The 17,511-nt window shown below is 49.7% G+C and overlaps 1 protein-coding gene across 3 annotated transcripts in view; it reads left to right on the top strand.

The window, feature by feature from the left end:
• The first annotated feature begins 723 nt into the window (after positions 1–723).
• The window catches only part of SCNN1B (sodium channel epithelial 1 subunit beta), a 59,345-nt gene continuing 42,557 nt past the window's right edge, over positions 724–17,511 (top strand). For 2 of the 3 annotated variants that reach the window (XM_084773909.1, XM_084773907.1), the window contains exon 1: positions 724–858. The gene's annotated coding sequence lies outside the window, so the exon portion shown is untranslated. The remainder of the gene's footprint in view (positions 859–17,511) is intronic. The other variant, XM_084773908.1, reaches the window with a different exon arrangement.

Here is a 17,511-nt window from a genome sequence, read left to right as displayed (position 1 = left end):
GCACAGCCAGTCCAGAGATGACCATTCCTCCCTTGACTGTGGGGATGCGTTCGTCTGTTAACCGAGTAGCTGGGATGTCCCACTTCTCCACGGGGACTCCTAATCGCCTCTTAAAGTGCTGCTTCTTGTCCCCTCAAAATGGAGGTTCAGCTTCAACTTAGAAGGGACAAACCATCTTCAGTCCCTAGCACAGGAGTACCCAGGGATTACTTGAGGCTACACCACCAGTGCAGTGGGTGAACCCACTGGGAATGGCCAGAGATGCAAACTACCAAGTGGCCTGTCTGTTATCCCATTATCAGCCTGGGGCAAGAATGTTCTGGGGAGAACAGAGTGGGGGGGGGGGCTTTCCTAAAATCCCCAATTTCTGCAGTGAAGTCTCAGCATCAGTATAACCGGCTGTAACAAGCGATGTGTCAGTGTGTGTGTGATGCGCTCCAGCAAGGTAAGCATGACAGAAAGATGGAAAGTTTGTGTGTAGTGATATGGCTTATGGTGTTTATAAAGAGCGGGGACACGCGAAGGAAGGTATTTCTGCACCTATGTACGGTATGGAGTCTCTCCGGGGTATTGAGAATGGGACTGTTCAGTGAGAAGTGGCCTGTGAGTACTACAGAGGATGCGAGCCTGGAGCCTGTGAAGTGGGAAAGGGTGGCCAGGGAACCTGGCGGTGCAGACAGCCGGACTAACCCAAGCAGGCTCCTCCCGTAGGCGCTCCCGGGCTGGTGCTCTCCGCCCTCCACACTCCCTCCGCCTACAGCGTCTGTCAGGGCTCTTACAGGTGACCGGGCGCCACAGCCACTCGGACGCCACCACCTTAGCTGCCATCACCGGACACTGGAGCCGCCGCCCAATCAGGTATGACAGCGACCCCTGCGCGCGCGTGTACCCGGGCAGTGACCGCAGTCCTGTCCCTGACAGCGGCTGAGAGCCAGCCAGCCAGCCTCAGTTTCCCACCAGAGAGCTTTGGGGTGTCTGGTCACCACCAAGCTCTCCACAGCGGGGACGATGGAACTGGACCCGCTGGGGAAGCAGGAAGATAGGGAAAGACTCGCTCGGCGAATCTGGGAGAGATCCAAGGAGGGTTACACTCCTATCGCCCCTGGAGGGAAGTAGGGCTGTGGTCAAGTCCTCACGCGGAGTGGGCGGGGCGAGCTGTAGTTCAAAAGGTGAAGGTAACAAAACTCGAGCGCATCCCTGCCCAGTGGGTTCTCCCGGTCCCCTTTCACAGAGAGGAAATGGAGGATCAGAGTAGGAGTGGGGTGCTGGGGGTGGGGCACACCTGCAAGGATCCCAGAGACAAGGTGCTGCTTGCTTGCAGATCTGAGCCCAGGCATCTGCCCCCAGAGCCTGATTGTGGCCTCCACTGCCAGGCCACTTTTTTTTTTTTTTTTTTAGCACAAAGCTAACGTCTAAAGAATGTCACGTGACATAGACGTGCTGAACACAGGACCTGAGGGATGGAGAACAGAACATAGAGGGAGAAACTGAGGCTCGGGGTTCAGGGAGGAAGCTGCAGAATTTTTCCCACTCTCAAGAAATCTCCATCAGCGAGGGTCTTGGAACAGCTCAGCCTGGTGTGGTCCCTGGATGAGGCTCTAGAGAGTTCCACAATGGGACATCTGCCAGCAAGTCAATACAAGGGGCTGTTCTTTCTCTCTCTCTCAAACCTTCCAAATCCGGCTCTCTGTTCCCTAAAGATAACCACCATCTTCAAGTGGAGTATTTCTTCTAGGCCTTTCTCAATATCTATATGGTCATATATACAAGCCCATAAGAAATACATAAAATAGTAAGGTTGTGGGCAGATATGTAATGGCATTGGGCAATGGTAGCTTACCCTCAACCCCACATATTCCTTCTAGAAACATCTATGTTGCTGCATAGACGTGGAGCTAACTTATAAACGACCATTTCAGAGTCAAGTTCAAATGCTTGTTCTTTGTTCTTAACTAACTTAGCAGCATATGAATTGGGGAGGGGGTACAAGGCCCCTTCTTTTTCATTGCACACACAGAAGCCATGTATGCATACATGTATAGGCAGCCATATGAATACAAGTAGGCACTGACATAAGACAGACTCCACAGCCCACAGACATACCGACAGGCAAACCCAGCTCGGTGCTAGCTATCCGTGGTCAAAGACAAACCCATTTCCCCTCTACCCGCAGTTTCCACTGAGCCCAAGGGCCAGGAAAGGGTCAGTGATCACGCCCTGCCTGTGAGTGCCCAGTGGGCAGAGATGACACCAAGGACTTTCTGACTGCCGCCAGTGTCATTCTGGAGGCTCAGTAGCTAGCAGTGCTTGCTGCTCTGCCAGACGACCCAAGTTCAGCTCCTATGTCAAGCAGGCTCACAGCCACCTGTAACTATAGCTTCAGGGGATCTGACACACTCTTCTGACCTCTGAGAGTACCCCAACATGGGGTGCAAATGTAGAAAGACACATAAATTTAAGAACCATTGGCTGACAAAGCTGAGTGCTCAGTCTCCTGGAACGAACCCCATACTTTCTGGGTCTGGACAATACCATAAGAAGATTATGACCATCCTCAAAAGTCTGATAGGACCATCACAAGTTTGATGGAGCATGGCATGGTGGTACATGGCAGTAATTCCAGTACTCAAGAGGCACAGGTGGACCGCAGGTTCAAGGCCAACCTTGGCTGCATAGCAAATGCTAAGCCACCCAGGGTTTCATAGAAAGATCTTGTCTCAAAATATCAAAACAAACAAACAAGTGTCTTTGAATGTTTGATAACAGCCAGACTAGTAAGATGCTAAAGTCAAAGAGACTTCAAGTTCAATTCCAGCTTTTGCCACTTCTCAAGTCAAGCAAGTCCACTCCTCTCTCTGAGGCACAGTTTTCACATCTGTTAAATGGCCCTGTGGTAGAGGCAATGCTGAGCTGACACTTGGGACTTTTCCCACACCGCAAGGACAGCCAGAGTCCTGAGCACCAGGTAGGAGCCAAGCAGATATTTCTTTTGCAGAATGCCAAGTCCAGCTCACAGTAGAGTCTAAATATGCAATGATACTTTAAAAAAAAAAGTCCTGCCGGGCGTGGTGGCGCACGCCTTTAATCCCAGCACTCGGGAGGCAGAGGCAGGCGGATCGCTGTGAGTTCGAGGCCAGCCTGGTCTACAAAGCGAGTTCAGGACAGCCAAGGCTACACAGAGAAACCCTGTCTCAAAAAACCAAAAAAAAAAAAAAAAAAAGTCCTAGTGTGCATCCATACCTGAGTTAAGATGCCGAAATGACTTCCGGTGTCCACTTATGGAATATAGGAGACTGTTGAAGTCACAAAGATATCCTGAGGTGAGGGGCCTGGAAAGATGTCTCAGTGGTTAGAGTACAGGCTGCACCTGCAGAGAACCTAGATTCAACTTCCATCATCTACATGGTGTCTCGCAACCATCCACAACTGCATTTCCAGGGGATTCAATGCCCTTTTCTGGTCTCTGAACACCAGGCACACACCTGGTGAATACATGCAGGCAAACAAGCCATAGATATAAAATTCAATAAATAAATCGTTAAAAGATATTTTTAAAAAGCCAGCAGTGATGGTGCACACCTTTAATCCCAGCACTTGGGAGGCAGAGGCAGAGGCAAAGGCAGAAGCAGCCAGATCTCTGTGAATTTGAGGCCAGCCTGGTCTACAGAGTGAGTTCCAGGATAGCCAGAGCTACACAGAGAAACCCTATCTCAAGGAGCGGGTGGGGGGAGGGAGGGAGGGAAGGGAAGAGAAGAGAAGAGAAGAGAAGAGAGCTTTTGGGAGTCTTTCTAAGGCACACAATGTGTGTGTGTGTGTGTGTGTGTGTGTGTGTGCATGAATGGCCTTTTCACATGTCCCTATTGTGGCATCCATGCCTATGCATTTGTGTGTAGAGCCAGAAACTGACACCTGGTGTCTTCCTGCAGCCTCTCCGCTTTGCTTACTGAACCCAGAGCTCTTGTTCACCTGGTTAGTTTAGACAGTGAGCTTGCCCCAGGATTCTGCCCTTCCCCTGAGCACGGTGGTTACAGCCGGCCTCCACACCCGCCCAGCTTTTATGTAGGCTCTAGAGACGAAGCCCACGTCCCACCTTGCCCTTCGAGCATTTCATCCACTGAGTCATCTCCCCAGCCCCACATGTCCTTTTAAATAGATAGGCTAGCTGCTTTGAAGAGATGGCAGAGCCGCTAAGAGCGTGTATTGCTCTTGCAGAGTGCTTGACTTTGCTTCCCAGCACCCACACCGGGTGCCTCCCATCACTTATAACTCCATCTCCAGAGGAGCGGATGCTTTTGGTCTCCTTGGGTATCTGGACTCGAGTGCACATACCCACAGACAGACACATAGACACATAATTTAAAAAATAAAATAAAATAAAACTTCAAAATTGTAGCTTAGTCCTGAGATTTCTAAGCAGTGACAACTTCCCTTTAGACCAGGCAGGAACCTCCAAGCTCCCACAGTCCCCTGGAGGCCATCCCTTCTTCTCCAAAAGTAACACAATGGAAAATAGCAACAAGACTCCAAAGCCATTTCTGTCTCCCAGATGACAGACCTGGCATCTCAGGTCTCTAATTTAGGCTCTTTTGTGACCATTTCCTTGTGGGGGAAACAGATGACACACAGATGAAGGACTGTTTCAGGAATTAAATGACTCAAAACACTTAAACCACTCCAGTAATGCCTGGGTGACCGTAAATATGACCTGGGCATTCTGATAATGGCAGCGTACACCGGCCAGACCCTGTTACAACATTTCAGGGAAAGGTACAACGAGAAGGGAAATCTCTAAGGATCTGAAGGATGCACAGGAGTTCTCCTGGGGGCAGAGTGACAAAGGAAGGCCACATATAGGAAACAGCCTTTTAAAAGCCAGAAGGCAAGCCCAGCATGGTAGCCCTGGTCTTTAATCCCAGCACTCAGGAAGCAGAGGCAGGAGGATCTCTGTGAATTGAGGCCAGCCTACCTAGCGAGTTCCAGGCTAGTTTTTTACATGGATGCTGGGGACTTGAAATCAGACCCTGCACACTTGTGCAGGAAGCACTCAGTGAGCCACTTCTCTGGCCCTATGTATTAAGTTTTAACTGGCAATTGGATTTATAAAGCAGATGCTGTGATGACTAAAGAGCCAACACTGTATGAGCTCACATAGATACAAAGATGAGGTCCTCAAGGAAAGGGGCAACAGAGGAGGAGAGCTATGTCTCATGGTGCAGAGTCCCATGATGAAGGGCTCAGCAGTGGCAGCTATGCAATGGCAGAAATGTGCCTTCTTACACTAAATTGTGCACTTTAAAGTGGTTTATAATTTAGGAACAGGGTGCATGTAGCTCCATGGTAGAACACTTGCCTAGCATGTGCAAGACCCTAGGCTTGATTCTCAGCAACACACATACACACACACACACACACACACACACACACACACACACACACACACACACACACACCTTATGAGGCAACCATAACAAAAGAGGAGTTTGGCTGTCCTGGATTCCAGCTTTGGTTCCGACAATTCTCAAGATATGTGGACCCAATTAAGTGAGTCTCTCTCCAAGGTTCATTTTTCCCCTCTGCAAAATGGGGCAGGTAAAGTGCTGGCCTCACATGCCCTGTTCGAACATTCAGTCATTTTGTGCACACACAGGGCTTTGCTGCCTGGGGCCATCACCGATAAGGCTCAAGGGAGCAGGGCGGCTCAAACCAGCAACTGGAATCAGATCCTCAGACTTTGGGTAGAAGCTGACCTCTAAACCCAGGTGGAAAAGCTGGGTGTGGTGGTGCACACTTGCAATCCAGCCATGGGGAAGTGGAGCCTGGAGCTCCCTGGCCAAACTGTTGGCCTAATCCCAAAGTACCAGCCCCAGCTGCAGAGCCCATCTCAAAACAACAAAGTGGTCCACTCCTAAGAAACACCACCCAAAGCTGACTCTGGCCTAGACACACACACACACACACACACACACACACACACACACACACACACACACACACACACGAGGGGGTTTTCAGGGAACAAGTCTGTATTTTCCACCACTAACTTTGAACAAATTGGAAATTATAATCTTATAAGGCAAAATACAGTATGTTGAGTCAGGTAAACTCTTGCCAGCTGGTAAGGAACACAGAAAGATGCTATGTTTCTCAGCCTTGGCTTGTGATTCCACAGATAACAGAGATTCAAATCCAGCCAGCCCTACCACTTAGGGACTATGAGACTCAGACAAGTCTCTTCACTTGTCTGTGCCTCAGTTTTCTCGTCTGTAAACCGGAAATACTGACTCTTCCATCAGGATGGACACTCTGAGGGTTAAAGGGTGAAACATGTACCGCAGTGCTTAGCTCACAGAAAAGCCTGAGGACATGGATGTTATATAACTAGATTTGAAATGGCCTTAGAAATTATGTTTTGAGAGATGTTATTGTTTGTTTCAGTTTATTACAGCTGTATATGTACTTTGTCAGTGTGTGCGTAGGTATGAACATGCCACCACAGGTATGTAGAGATCAGAGGACAATTTACAGAAGTCAGTTCTCTCCTGCTGTGGGAGTGGAACTCAAGGCTTGGCAGCAAGCCCCTTTCCCACTGAGCCGTCTTGCAGGCCCCTGTTTGTTTTAGTTGATGAAGCTCTCACTATGCTATTCAGGCTAACCTGAACCCTGGGATTAGAGATGCAAGCTGCCACAAAGAGGTTATTTATTTATTTATTTATTTATTTATTTATTTATTTTGACACTAAAGATCCTTATCCTAGCCTGACTCGGAATTTTCTAGAAGGTCATTTGTGATCAGACAGGACCCTGGAGGCTCTGAGAGATTCCCAGACTGCCCAAGGCCTCACAGTAAAAACAACCTGAGTTCAGCTGCCTCCTTCCCTCACCCCAGCACCCCATGAGTAGGAAAATCTTAGGAGTAGTGGGCATGGGGGCTTGGAAACGCCTGTGCAAGCACGGCTGTTCCATTCCTTGCTGACCATGGGGTACAGACTTCAAGGACAAAGCCAGCCGTGCTTGCTTGCTTTCCCTCTGTGTGTGGGGAGCTCACTCCCGGGTGAAGGCTACAGGTGTGCTTTTTCTGTAACTGCTCTTGATCTGGCTCCTCTTAGCACTTCAGCAGAGATGGATGCAGCTTGGAAAACAGGCTCCCTTTCATGGGGATTGCTGGCATTCCTAGACTGGTGAGAGTGTGTGTTCCTCTCTCTCTCTCTCTCTCTCTCTCTCTCTCTCTCTCTCTCTCTCTCTCTCTCTCAGTGTGTGTGTGTGTGTGTGTGTGTGTGTGTGTGTGTGTGTGTGTGATTTTCCCTTTTTGAGATCTTGTGACAACACCCTCACACACAGAGCAGATCACCTCTTCCCTCTGCTCACACCACAGTGAGAAGCAGTTGGTTTTAGCCTTAATGGATTGTATGAAAGAAAGAAACTGCAGAAGCCTGCAGGGTCTGCGGCTGTACATTTTTTTGTTTTGGTTTGGTTTGGGTTTTGGTTTTTGGTTTGGTTTGGTTTTTCCAGACAAGGTTCCTCTGTGTAGCCTTGGATGACCTAGACTCGCTTTGTAGATCAGGCTGGCCTCAAACTCGCAGGGATCCACCTGCTTCTACCACCCGAGTGCTGGGATTAAAAAGGTGTGCGCCACCACTGCCTGGGAGCGGCTGTGAATTTAAGGGCAGCCTTTAAAGGGTTGTTGAGAGATTAGCGGGTGACAGGTGTCAAATAGCAATAGCATTCCTGGCACCTGATAGTAAGTGCTCATTAAAGGAAGGCAAAAGAGGACAGGACAGAGAAGGAGAGCGATGAAGAAGAAGGGAGGAGCCAGGGAGGAGGGGAGGCCAGAAGTCTGAGACGCGGCCCTAAACCTGCAGGGACAGAGAGGCCTGACTGGGCCCTAACCCTCTCTGCATGTGAGGGAGAAGAGCAGGGACTGGCACTGAGGGCTGCTGACTCTAAGAAGGAGTTCATTGTCTTGGAGGCAGGGCCTCTACTTGTTGGGGGGAAAAGGTCTTGGGGGCACCTTTGTTCATCCTGTTCCTGCCCTCCAGGCATCAAGACTGAGGTTTAGTCAAACTCGCCCAGTCCTTACTTCTGCCTCTTCCAAACAGTTTGTGTAACCTACACCCCTAGAGGCATCACTGTGCTTTCCCACCCTGAGATCTGGACCATAGTGCTACCGGGAGCTGACTTTTGACCCTCAGGGAGAGCATGAGGGTGGGGCAAATCCAAAAACACGCTCACTTACGCTTGGACCGCTGAAAGGTCAAGTTAGGGCTAGGAGTGCTGAGGAGGATGCCAATCCCCCGCCCTATCCCACCCCACCCCACCCTGGCTCTGGTCCACTGGCTGCAGAGGACAGCTAGGAGTTCACAGGGTTGTGAGCTAGTAGCAGAACCTGGTGTTCCATGGGAAGAGGCACTCAGAAGTCGGGGACATCCCAGACAGGATGCAGGGATGCCTCACATGCTGGGTACTGTAACTGACGTTGTAGGAATCTAAACCAGGGGCAAAGTGAAGGTGTTTGGATCACTGTGGGAGCTGAGGCTCCAAGCTGATGTCCAGTGAACATCTGGGAAGTGAGAGTGATGAGAGTGAAGGAAGGCAGTGCAGAGAGAGACGGGTGCGTGCTGGAGGTAGAGTGGACACTGAAAAGATAGCTGGAATACCAAGCCATGGCTCAGCTGCAGGAGCCTCATCTGCCCCTCACCTGGAGACCCCCAACCCACCCTCACCCAATCCTGCAACTCCCAGTAGGGCTAGCCTGAGGTGTGGGCTGGGTTGTTCCTGGTAGGGCTGGCAGTATAATGGGCCAAAGCCCTCTTCCCTGAAGACCCCTCTGAGAAGCATCTCAGCATCTCCTAGAAGCTCCTCCACTGCTCCGGGAAGCTGTTCCGCTGACTTTCAACAATGGTCCAAATGCCTGAATGGCTTCCTCCCATCAATACAGTAACAACAGGCAGCGGCGTTACTTTTTTTTGTTTTTAATCCTGGGCTTTGCACTCAGTAAGCATGTGTTCTACCCCCAGCCTGGGCCAGTTCTGTATGTTAAATGCAAGCAATTGCTTTATTTCATGGAATTCTTTTAGCACCCATAAGGCCTACATGGGGAAACTGAGTTCTCTCACTGGATGACTTCATTGCCACCTCACTCAGTCCTGTGGAACAGGTGACAGGGTTGTACGTCATGGCAGATGATAAAAAAAATGGAACCCAAGATGTTAAGTCACCTATCCAAGGTCACTGAGAGCTAGCAAATGGTGAGGCTGGATCTGTAACCTGGGCAGTCTGGCTGCAGAGTGCACTATTTGCCTGGCCCTGCCCTCTGGGTGTCACCTGAGCAACCAGAGTGGATGAAAAGTGAAGCACTCCTCTCTGAGACATAGCTCTCAATCAGTGCCTTTGGGCCACCCACGGCAGAAATTAAAGTTTCAGCTTTCAACTCAGCTGGGAATCACCGTGCATCACTGTGTGGGTTAAGATCTTGGTCCCTCCTAACAAAGAGGCTGGCAAGTGTTGGCATGCGACTGCCTTTCTAGGGTCCCCCTCTAACCTGAGGCACCAACATCAGCCTCCAAATGTCCCAACAGTAGCAATTTCGTCTGACCTGATGGCTCTGAAGGGGAGGGAGGCAAAAAGACTAGCAGCCGGGCCTACCTCCCAAGACTTCAGTCCCTGGGCCAGCCTGGCCCTGGCACAAGGAAGAGAATGTAAGACTCCATGTAGGGAAGAGAAGGTAGACTTCAGTAGGATGCTCAGAAGGCCGTAGAGGTGGGGGGGGGGGCGGCGGGGGACAATGGCACTGTCCTTTCCGGGTTTTCTGCAGTAGTAGGGCCAGAACCCAGGACTGTCCACTTGCTAGGCAAGTACTGTGACACTGAAGCCACACCCCCAGCCCTTCCTCCTTCCTCCTCCTTCCTGTTTCTGATCTCAGATTGAAAGGATCTAGTAAGCCCTGGTGCAAGGGGACCTGCTTCGGAGGTCTTTACAGAGGAGCCAGGGAACTTACAGAGAAATGGGCTGTCCGCCATTTCCTCGGTTGAGTCCGCTCACAAAAAACAGGGAGATGTGTACCTCCAGCACTCCCAACCCCCGCCATCATGATTACCCCTAAGTACCACTCTCACATCCGTTATCGTCTTTTACCATGACGACCATCACCACCATCACCAACAACAACAGGACCCACGCAGCTTTTCCAGAGCCAAGGTTAAGGCCCAGCTCGCAAGCAGACACACTCAGAGGACGTGATGCATCTTGTTCCCTGGACAGATAGTCAAGGATTTGGGCCTCACCAGTACAAAGGACACCTACTCAATACCTAGCTCTTTCTTTCACTCTCTAACTGTGTGACTTCGGGGAATTGACCCAGTGTCTCTGACCTACGAAGTGGAATGATTGCAATTCCTACCTCTTGGGCTCATGGGAAGGGACACATAAGCTCATTCAGGTACAGCCCTGGCACGGGGCCTGGCTTGGATTGTAAAAGCAAAACAAATACAGAAAAACACACAGGCCGGGGCATGGTAGTTAAGGACATGGCTTGAGGCTCTGGCTGTGAGTCAGTTCCCATCAGCTCTGGATTCCCAGAGGCAGGTGGAGTCCAGTGTGAGAACTGGGCTGGAATAAGGTGGCTTGAAGGCAGCCCAGCTAAGACCACCCAGAGGATGAGCACGGAGGGGAGAGCCAGCTCTTGCCTAGACTGGAGCAGAGATTCCCACTAAAGTTGTAATCTGCCCTGTTTGAGGCCAGTCAGGAAGGGTGCTTCTTCAGCTGGAGGCAGAGGTCCCAGAAAGAACCAACTAGTTCCTGTTCCCAATCCAAGCAGGTCCCCAAAGCATCGATGGGCACATAGCCCCTCCCCCATCATACCCGAAGACATTTCCTTTTGATGGGTTGTTTCTCAACAGCAATAAAAACAGAATCCCAGGGCGGCTCCTAACCTGGGTACCCTGAATGTCTTACCGCCAGCTTCCAGGGCTGCTGTGCACACACAGCTGCATGGAAGTGTGCGGCACCACCTCAGGACGTCACCCAACCAGCTCCATTATGAATGGCACCCCCTGCAGTTACGCAACCTGTGGGCAAACAAACAGGGCCAGCCTGCCAGCCTCCTTTCTCCTGAGTGGTATAGAATGATTTTTATCAGTTGCCAATACAGGCTCAAAGCAGAGGAGGAAGGTTGGATGGCTTCTAGATGCCAATCAAGGCCAGAGAGCCCAGGTTTGCTGCCCAAGCAGACCAAGCAGGTTTGTAGCTGACCTTGAGAAGTTTGTGCGTGGGCGTTGTGGGGACTGGGGACAGTGGCGGGTTATAGATGGTCATTAAGATAGATGACAAGGAAGCAGTGAACAGAGTGATCAGAAAAGAAGGCTCTGCAGTTAGATCCCCCGGCTGACTCTCCAGCACTGCCAAAAGAGAGAAGAAAAAAAAATCCTCCTGGTCTTTCTGTGTGACTTGCGGCAAATCACTTGACCTCACTGTGTCTCGGTTTCGTCTAAAATGTAGATATATAACAATTCTCACGGAGGTACACTAAAGAAGGAAAGGCTTGAGCCTCTGATCACCACACTTGCTGCACAGAACATTCATTTCAAGGCTCCGTTGTAGCCATTGCCTGTTGAAGGCAGGTCGCTAAAGTCCTCAGCTGACAGGAGAATCAGGGCCCAGAGGCAGATAGGGTCAATCAATACTAGATGGCGGTTTCTCCGTGACTTTGTCTTAGTTCAGAGCTGCTAAGGCAGCTGAGGCGGGGTAGAGGGCCCCTGTGCATGTAACTGCTAGAAGGAGAAGCTGGCCAGCAGGCTGGGCTCCCAGTCCCCAGGACTGCAGTTCAGTGCCCAAGCCCAGGGGTGTGTGGACAAGGGTTCTCCAGCCGAGCTGGGTCTACCCTCTAACTGTGGGTAGCATGTGAACTAAGCATGGACGTTATATGGCTGAAATGACATTAAGCATGGTGACCCACACCTGCCATCCCAGCTCGTGAGGCTAACGCAGGAAGATGGAGTTCAAGGCTAGTTGGGCTACCCAAGGAGACACAGTGTCAAAGTTTAGAAAGAAAACAAAATGTTTTCAGTGCTTGCCTAGTAAAACACAAATTTCTAGGTTCAACCCTTAGCATCTTATACACATATAAATAATAATAATAATAATAATAATAATAATAATAATAATAATAATAATAATAATAAATTACCTGGACCTCTAATAAAAGCATATCATCCTATCATCCTTAAGTTAATCCATTTTCCCAAACTCTGATTCTTGAGAATTTTGTCAACTCCAGGGTTACACCACACTCCAAACCAAGCAAATCAGGAGCTCTGAGGGCAAAGACAGCTGTCAATGTTGTTTAAACACCAGTGGGTGATTTAAGCATTCTCTCACTGGCCTCCTCTCTGATTTCCTCCTGTGTTTTCTGCCTGGAAGCAATGCCTGTTTCCACAATCAGAAATCACACTTGCTGTGCGAGTGTGATGACCTGAGTTCTATTCCCAGAACCCAGGCAGAAAGCCAAGGCACAGTACCACAGGTTTATAGTCCCAACACTGGGGAGGCAAGGCAGGAGGGTTCCTGGAACAGGCTGGCCACCAAGGCTAGCTTAATCAGTAAGGTCCAGGCCAATGAAGGACCCTGTCTCAAAGCAGGTGGGTGATGTCCCTAAGGATGACATCCCAGGTTGACATCCTCATGCATGTATGCCTGTGTACCCACACATACGCACAAGAAAATTTAATTCTTATATACCATGCACACATACACACATGGTGAGGGGCAGGGCAGAGGGAGAATGGGGAGAGACCACCAAATCACAGTCATGGTGTTCTTGTCTCTTAAGGCCTGCGTCACTATGTCCGGCTTTGGTGCCATCCTTGTGCACAGGATCACAAGCTGGTATTCCCAAGGTCTGACTGTGAGTCACACAGCATTTTTCTCTGGAATGGAGGATGTAAAGGAAGGAACTCAGGCCTTCTGAGCGTGCGAAGCGAATGCTCTACCACTAAGCCGTGCCCCAGCTATAGTCAGTTTGTCTTTCATCAAATTTCACCCGCATCTGGTTGTCAGATTCTGTCTAAACATCAAATCCCAGTTTCCAGTGGTGGCTTTGTTTTGTGACATCGTCTTCCATGAGAGCTTGAGGCTAAGGCCAGGGTGGCTCCAATTCCAACAAGCACACAAGTCACCCGGAATCTGGTTACAATGCACATTCTGGCTGGGGTGTGTGGGGGGTGGGACCCTTGCCTAGCAAAGCTCAAGGTCCTGGGTATATCCCCAGCATGGCGAAGAGTTAAAAGAGAAAGGTTCTGTGTTGGTGGGTCACACCAGGCTTGGAGTTTGTCTCTGCGAGTGGCTATTGGTCATTGTCCGGGCACCATCACCGCTTACCATTGTTTCTTATTTTATTTTTTTGTTTTTGTTTTCTGACATGGAGTCTCACTCGAGCGCTTTCCAACTTAGTTGAGGCCCAGGTTGAACTCTCCATCCTCCTGCCTCAGACTCTGGAGAGGCTGGCGTTTATAGGCATGCGCTACTGCGTCCTACTCTAGCCCCACCCTTTAAGCAGAGAGACGTTAGGGCAGTGGTTCTTGAGCTTGAACGTGACCCAGTACTCCAGAAGCCGGTTTGACCCTGGAGCTCTGATTCAGGAGGGCTGGATGGGGCCTAAGACGGCCTTGGCAGCTCCCAGGGGCTGCAGATACAGCCATACGGAGAACCAGACCTTGAAAACCGCCTCAGTCATACACCGGGCATCCAGCCCAGTGGCTCTCACTGAGCTGGGCTCCCCAGAGGGCCCCGGAAAACAGTTTTTATTCTGTCGAAGGCGCTCAGGTCTCACAGAAGATTCAGATCTTGATTTGCTTCGGTGGCCAAATTTGTGTCTTTAACCAGACCTGAGCGGTTTCCTCACGTTCAAACCCACGGTTTAAAGATAAAATTGCTGCTCAGAAGACAGAGCTGCTGTGGTCAGGCACCCTTCTTCCCCGTTCCATGGCTTCTGCCGTGTGCAGCTCAGTGCAGAAGGGGTCGTGGAGGATAACACAGCCGAGCCTGTCAAGTGCCCTTCAGCCTCACCTCTGGGGGTTCAGCTTCAGGCCAGGAGCCATGGGAGGGAGGGGACTAGGCCCAGTGCCACCCACCACAACTGCCTTGATCAAGAATGACCCCCCAGACCCCAACTGGCTCCCTGAGGCCTTGAACTTGAGAGGGCTGACAGGCAGGTCTGAGTGGGTGAGTAAGCTATTGGAGACCAGACAATAGAAGTGTAGGGGTTTTTTTCTTCCTACATTGGGGGGGGGGGGAGGGCAGGAGGCTAGCTACCTCTGGGTGGGGGTGGCGGTGACTCCTGTTGCTATGGTAACCAGAAGCACCAGTCCATGGGTGTCGGGGGTGGGAGGGTCAATAAAACTGCATCACTGTTCACTAAAGAAGGCTGGTACAGTGAGACCTTTCACTCGGCTTCTCTTGTCACAGCTGGGTGACCCTGAGTGGTGTTCTGTGCTGGAGAGGTGACAGTTCCTTTGCAGGCTTGACTCAAGGATTAAATGAGATGGTGTCATGTGATAGTTCCTGGTGCATACTAGGTGCTCAGCAAATGTTGCTGCCACCCTCACAGGGACAGATAGGAGCTACGGTTTCATTCTGCAAACAGCCTGAGAGCACCACTTCCCTATACCTGCTCCCTACACCCTGACCTCAGACCCCCACCCCAAGCCCCCACCCCAGCCCTCTTCATGCCTTTGTGGCCTGCTGCTCGCAAGAGTTGGCTCCAGATCAGAAAGCACCTGTTTGGCCCCAAACATGTTCATTGCAATAGCCAACCCATATTTAAGCACTTACTCATTGTTCGGCTCACTGCCGTCTTGTGTTAATATAATACGATCCGCAAACATGAGCCGTAGAAGCGATTAAACGTCCTGTTCTGTGATGTCCAGGATGGAGCCCAAGACCTTGAATGTGCGAACCAAGTGCACTTGCAATGGCAGGCCTAGATTTTTGAGACAGGGTCCATCTGTGGAACCCAGGCTGGCTGTGAACTCGTAATTCTCCTGCCTCAGCCTCCCAAGTGCTCACGTTAAAAATATATGTCACCGCACCCAGAGATATATTTTATTTTCAGTTGCGATTTAAAAACAACAAAAGATCTGAGACATACAAACTGTCACCTTTTTTTATTTTTAGTGCTAGGGATGGAGCCCAGGGCCTCAGATATGCAGAGCAAGGTTCTACCCAACCTCAACTCACCACCTTAAATCACTGGTTTTTTGTTTTGTTTTGTTTTGTTTTTTAAAGACAGGGTCTCACTATGTAGGCCTGGCTGGTCTCAAACTCACAGAAATCTACCTGCCTTTGTCTCTTAAGTACTAGAATTAAAGCCATTTCTGCCACCCCCGGTAACCCACTCTTTAATTTCCAAATTACATTATTTATTTTGAGGTGGGCACCCAGGTACCACAGCATGTATCAGAGGACCAATTTGGGGAGTCAGCTCTTTCCTCCTACCATTCATGGGTGCTGGGAATTGAACCTGGGTCCTCTGGAAAAGCAGTCAGTACTCTTATCCGCTGAGCCATCTCTCCAGAAGACCAGGCTGGCCTCGAACTCAGAGATCTGCCTGCCTCTGCCTCCTGAGTGCTGTGATTAAAGGTATGCTCCACCAAGGCTGGCTTACCTCCACTTTTAGCAACACATTCATCCGTGATTGTCAGTGGGACCACCATGGAGCCTTGAACTGTTAGCAAATCAACTTGATTTTTTTTTTACTCGATTCCACAGATTATCCAACTCCCTTCCTCCACTTACACACACACACACACACACACACACACACACACACACACACGGAGGCAGCAAGCAGATAAAAGCAGCCATGCTCTTCCCTCACAACCTGCCACCAGTACATGGCACCCCACCCACCCTGAGCAGGTGGCCACTTGAATGAGTGAGGGCAGAGCCAAGGGCTTGGATGCCTGCCATGGGTGCCCCCAAGTCATCCATGCACTGGAATAGGATGACAGAGCTCCCGGCTCTGGGCCTGGTGGAGGAGGTGTTCTCCCACACTGGGGATTGCAAAGGATAGGGCACCCTGGTGATAGGAAGAGCAAATAGTGGACGATGGAGGACATCAGTGTGAAGAGAGCCACCACAGCCACCTCCTCTGAAAGCCATCTTGGGCTCACCCCGTCCTCCAGAGGCAAGGCCAGGGTCACCTCCAGAAACTGTAGGAGTAAGTGTGAGCTTGCTGGAGGTCCCAGGTAGACTGGGCTTAGTTGACTGAGCACCTCTTTAGTTTGGTTTGTCGTGAATTGAAAACAAGTTATAAAGTAGCAAAAATTGGAGTTAAGCAGGGGCAAATAAATTATAAAGTAACAAAAACTGGAGCAAACGGGAACAAAGATTAGAAGGCAAGCTGAAGTGTGTGCCCAATTTTATGTTCTTTTGTAAACCTGTTTGGCCAAGTAATAGAAATTTGATCCCAAACAACTGAGGTGCTCTTTATAACACTGCCCCAGCTGCTCAATTCTAGAAAGCCAACATAAAAAAAAATAAGAGTTTTCTGAGCTGGATGGCACATTCCAGTAACCCCAGCCAGCACCCAGGAGGTGCCATGAGGCAAGCCTGGACTACATACTGAGTTCCAGAACAGTCAGGGCTATATAGCTAGATTTTTATCTTAAAAACAACAAACTGTATTTCCTGCTGACCTCCAACCACTTTCCCCTAAAAACTTTCTTTTTTCATACACAGCGTCTTTTCAAATCCACACAGGACTGCATCTAAGACCTAAGTCCTCACTGTTCAGCCCCTCATATAAAGTGATTCAGGGGCACACGCGACCTCTGTACTTCCCCTGGAGACTTGCTCATCTCTAGGTCACCTATTGTCACTACTACAATGTATGTGTTTACGGAATGAGGAGGACATCTGTACCTGATCAGGACAGGCACTACCTTAAAAAAAAAAAAGTCTGATCTGAGATTGCTTGAGTCCACAGATGATACAAGAGACCAGCTGTATTTTTTATTTATATTGGGGGGTGGGGAGAGAGAGAGTACCATAACATTGCCCTGATTGGCTGTCAGAGGGCAGCCTCTGGGAGCCTGTTCTCTCTTCAGCCTTCTCTGAGAAAGGCCAATCTTCTTTCCCCTGCTGTGCTGTTAAATTCTAGGCTCACTGGCCTGAGCTTCCAGAAGATTCTATTTGCAGTGGCGGTGCTAGGATTATGGGCATGCACTGCTAACTACTTCTGGTTTTTTTGTTGTTGTTGTTGTTTTGTTTTTGTTTTTATTTTTGTTTTTTTAACATGGGCTGATCATCAGGTTTATATGGCCAGTATTTTTACTCCTGAGCCATCCTGCTGGTTCTGTTTTATAATCTCTGTTTTCCAAGTAGAAATGCTGCCTAGAGACTTTTCCCACACCATTGCAAAACTAAGGATGTGCTTGTGGTATAAACAATATATGTTCATTACAGGAAAGTTGTAAAATGCAGATAAACTAAAAATACCATCCTTAGTAAGCCAAGCTC

The sequence above is a fragment of the Acomys minous genome, assembly GCF_964271855.1.
Source record: "Acomys minous genome assembly, chromosome: 2".
NCBI lineage: Eukaryota > Metazoa > Chordata > Mammalia > Rodentia > Muridae > Acomys > Acomys minous.
The sequence above is the reverse complement of the archived record's forward strand: the minus strand, read 5'-3'. Positions and strand labels throughout refer to the sequence as shown.